General features: G+C 39.8%; 1 pseudogene; it reads right to left on the bottom strand.

Moving 5' to 3' along the window:
- Nucleotides 1–185: 185 nt before the first annotated feature.
- On the bottom strand, nt 186–1077 carry LOC138997096 (actin-1-like; annotated as a pseudogene).
- Between the last annotated feature and the right edge of the window lie 3773 nt (nt 1078–4850).

Genomic DNA, 4850 nt, shown 5'->3' with positions numbered 1-4850 from the left:
AGTCAGCAATCAGGTCTACCATCCAATGCTGAGATAAGATACAAGCTTTCAGGACAATTTATTTTCAAAGGTTTATCCCAGTTTCACCAGGCCAGCATGCAGTACACACATTTGCCAGGTGTATATTTCAAACTCAGGCTTGATCAGCTCACGCAGCAAATGATACTGGTCCGCCGGCAGCACATTTAGAAGCATTTGCGGAGGACGATGGAGGGGCCCGACTGGTCATGCTCCTGCTTGCTGATGCACATCTGCTGAAGGTGGACAACAAGGCCACGATGGAGCCACCAGTCCATATCCAGAACTTGCACTCTGGTGGTGTCCATGGCCTGCTGGAAGTCCAGGGCAACATAGCACAGCTTCTCCTTGATGTCACACATGATTTCCTGCTCACGGTGGTGGTGAAGCCACGCTCCTGGGGATCTTCATGAAGTCGTGGGTCAGGTTCTGACCAGCCAGGTCCAGACACAGGATGGCGTGGGGCAGGGTGTAGCCCTCGTAGCTGGGCACAGTGTGGGTGACCCTATCCCAAGAGTCCATAACAATACCAGTGGTGTGGCCAGAGGCACACAGGAACAGCACAGCCTGGCTGGCTACATACATGGCCCAGATATTGAAGGTCTCGAACATAATCTGAGTCGTCTTCTCACGGCTGGCCTTAGGATTCAGGAGGGGCTCGATCAGCAGCACCGAGTGCTTCTTGGGGGACACATGCACCTTGTTGTAGAGCAGTGGTTCTTAACCTTCTGGCCCTTTAAATACAGTTCCTCATGTTGTGACCCAACCATAAAATTATTTTCGTTGCTACTTCATGACTGTAGTGTTGCTACTGTTATGAATCATAATGTAAATCTCTGATATCCAGGATGGTCTTAGGCGACCCCTGTGAAAGGGTCGTTCGTCCGCCAAAGGGGTCTCGACCTACAGGTTGAGAACTGCTGTTGTAGATGGTGTGATGCCAGATCCTCTCTATTTTATCCCTGTTGTGATGATGCTATGCTTCATGAGGTATTTCAGGGTAAGGATGCTGCTCTTGCTCTGGGTCTTGTTGCCCACATAGCTGTCCTTCTGCCCCATGGCCAACCCATGATGCCCTGGTGTCAGGGGCACTTGAGAGTGTGAGGGATCATGACCTAGGGCAGTGATGGCGAACCTGTGACACGCGTGTCAGAGGTGACACGCGAACTCATTTTTTTGGTTGATTTTTCTTTGTTAAATGGCATTTAAATATGTAAAATAAATATCAAAAATGTAAGTCTTTGTTTTACTATGGTTGCAGATATCAAAAAATTTCTATATGTGACACGACACCAGAGTTAAGTTAGGGTTTTTCAAAATGCTGACACGCCGAGCTCAAAAGGTTCGCCATCACTGCTCTAGTACTTTAGAATTTCTAAACGTGCCCCTAAATATTCATCTAGTTATAAATGTAATAAGAAGAAAAATGGCCCATACCTTTCTAAATTGGGGAATGTATTTCTCATATAGGTTCTTTTCTATGTAACAAGATATATACATATATATTTTTAACTCCTTATCAGTAAAACAATATTGATATTTAGAATAATAAAAAAACTAAATCAGTACCAGTATTATTTTGCAACACCATTCTGGAAATTTTGAATGATATAGTATGAAAATAACAAGTAAAACAACCTGTAATTTAAAAAGACACATTATTATTTATGAAAGATTATATCGTTTTTTTTATATTTGTAAAATGGGGGAAAATTCAATATAAACCCAATGCATTCAATATTTAGTAGTCTCACCTCAAGAGAGATTGAGGTTAGCACTAGGCCAATTGCTCACATCACTCTGAGTTCTAGACTCCAAGTCAATTAAAAAAGAGACACAAGGCCACATATACATTAAAATATAAATGCTGGCTTATATCTGAAGATGTGTGGAAGTTTCTCCTTGAATTCACAGTCTAAGCAGCCTCCATCTAGAAAGTGGCCTCCACCCACTGTTTTCACCACCCTCATAGGCTGACCACATGGAGGAGGAAAGAACTCTTATCTTAGACAAGAGAGCAGGCAGGTCCTGAGGGAGCCAAAGACTAAAACCACTCCTGAGCTCTCACCAAACAATTTCCCATCATTTGGTGGAAGAAGAGAAATTGAGAGGGGAAGAGAAAGAGAGAGAACTGAGGCAGTTAGAGAAGCTGAAAGTAATAACCTAACACTTCTCCCTCTTGGGAAATGTAACATGGAAAATGGAGTTGGGGCAATAAGGGTCTACACCAAATCCCCCCTGTTTTCTACAGAACTCCACCTATGTGTGGTCACTCTATAAGGAATGTTGGCAGTTTGGGAAAATTCTCCCCACTGAGAAATAGTCTACCGTGTCTTTACCCAAGGTTGGTATTGTGAAGTAAGGGTTTCTGGATCTAACAAACCTTGTATAATGGATTGAAATGGTCACAAATTACTTGAGGTGTTTCTAGTTAAGAAGTGGGGGGTCTAGATCCCCTGTCCTTTTCTTTTTGGCCTGGGCCTGTAACTCCCTCTTGACCAACAGAATATGGCAAAATAAGACTATGTAACCTCTGAGGCTACCTCATAAGTCTCTTGGAATTTTCACTCTGGGGTTAGCCAGTTGCATATAGGAAGTCTGACCAGAGAGAGAGAGAGCAGTGAGAGATCCTGGATGTTCCTGGAGGTGATGGTCACCTTTGTTCAGACATCACACATGTAAATGAGAAAGCAATGTTGGACATGTCCAATCTGGTATGTAGGAAGAAATGAAGAACTCAACAGGAAGCCAGAACAAAGGCCCGAAACATCTGGCCCAATGAAACTGTCCTAGACATCTTGACGTTTCAAGCCACCCCAGTGGAGGCCGCAATTATTATGAAAATGCGACAAGTTGTCTCCTTTCCTAAAATAGAAGCATGTCATCCTAAAATAGAAGCATGACCCAGGACAATTAAAATCTCTTATTTTTTCTTTTTCCATCTTTAAATGAGAACAAAATACTGGTATCTTCCATATGGCACTTTTGCATCCATTGAATGAAGCCATGCACACAAAGTCCTGAACACAGAACCTGATATGGGACATGCAACAAATTTAACTCTCATATTTCGATAAGCTATGCCCCTGATAAATGGAAGAGTCATGATGAGAAAGCACCATGACACTGGTAGAATTCATAAATGGAATTCACGCTGAAACCAGAAATGATCTTGCTGTGGAATTTCAAGAAATTTCCAGATTGCAGCATGCTTTATGGCACCATGGTGATGTTTCTGTCATGCACTTAGCCGTCACCATGGCAATAATCCTATCATACACTTAGCAGTCGGTGACAGCATTATATTCCATTATATCCCACAGGGATAGCATGGTCCTTTCATGGGGAAGCAGTGACCCTCCTGGGGAAACAATGACCCTCGTTTATTCTGATGGAAGGAAGAAAAAAGGGGAAGGTGGAAAAAAAGAGAGGGAAGGAAGGATAGAGGGAAAGTGGGGAAAGAGGGTTTCCACTAATGAGAGTCATATTCAATTTTGAAAATTCATATTGTTTGTACATTTAGAACTTGAAAAATGAAGGCCATTTTACTCAGTAATTCTCCTCTGGGAATTTACCCAAAATAAAATAGAAAAACCTCTATACAAAGAATATTTATTATAGTTAATGCATTAACAAAAGATCAGAAATCGATTGAGGTAGTCCACATAAATAATTTATGTGTAACCTGTTCTGTGGAATAGTGCAATTGTATTAACCATTACACTTATTGAGACTGAGACACAAAGATAAAAAAAAAATAAAAACTCAGTATCCTTAATAATAAATATATGAAGTTTTTATACAATCCTTAGAAAGGAATCACAATAGTATCAGTGGTTTTCAAATATTTGTGAAATTATTGGTAATTTGTTTCATCTTTTTCCTTTCCATATTTCTGAAATTTCTACCATGAACATGTATATTGATTTTATCTTATAAAAGCATAATCACAACCAAACTCTCTTTTCTTTCACTTAAGTAGTAGCAACTTGTAGAATCATAAAATAGCATATATAAAAACGATGAGACAAAATCCATGGTGAAACATTTTTTTCTCCATAAAGCTCATCGCTCATATTTGAGAACCTTTCTGACAGCTTCAATGAAGATGTTAAAAAAAAAAGTAGAAAGGTATAAAATAGGGGGAAAAAAAGAGAACTTTTCTCCTTTTCACATCGAGATATGTCTTGGGAAAAGTCTTCAGAGAAATTTAGTCTAGGTGCTGATTAATCTTCATTTTTACCACCAGATAAATAACTACATACTGCTGTCAGTAATAGAATGGAATTAAAAAATAAGACCCCATTGAGCATATTCTTGCATACCCAATTATTCATTCACAAGGCATACTGACATTTGTAAGTTTTTGTTTATCCAGGAAACTCTTGCACAGCCTGTATATGGCAGAATCAGAACTTGAAGTTATCCCTACTGCCGGAATCAGATACCTACAACATTATAGGTTCCAGAAAATGGATAGACTTGCCTTCATTGTTCATTCCTATGGTCCTTCTATGCCAGGAATCCTCACTTATCTGATTGTACCTTTCAGAAAATGTAGATGAATATGTGTAGATAACTTGCTGGCCTGTCCAGGATTTTGACCACCCCTACAGGACTTAATTTTTAGTAGACAAATGTTTGCTGCCAGATTTTAACAACATAATTCTGAGCTTAGTTGTGCTTTTTTTGTCCCCATAAAGTTTACAAATCCTTGGTTGGATGAATGCAAAGATAATCTTTAATGGACATGACTTTTCTTTGTATAGGTTGTGCTAAAAATAGCTTGGCTTTTTAATGGTGTCTCATTTTTAATTCGTTACTACTTTTGA

Source organism: Myotis yumanensis, unplaced genomic scaffold, assembly GCF_028538775.1.
Source record: "Myotis yumanensis isolate MYYU_CA2020_CCGP unplaced genomic scaffold, mMyoYum1.0.hap1 SCAF_18, whole genome shotgun sequence".
In the NCBI taxonomy this organism is placed as follows: Eukaryota; Metazoa; Chordata; class Mammalia; order Chiroptera; family Vespertilionidae; genus Myotis; species Myotis yumanensis.
This window is presented reverse-complemented; position numbering and strand designations above follow the sequence as displayed.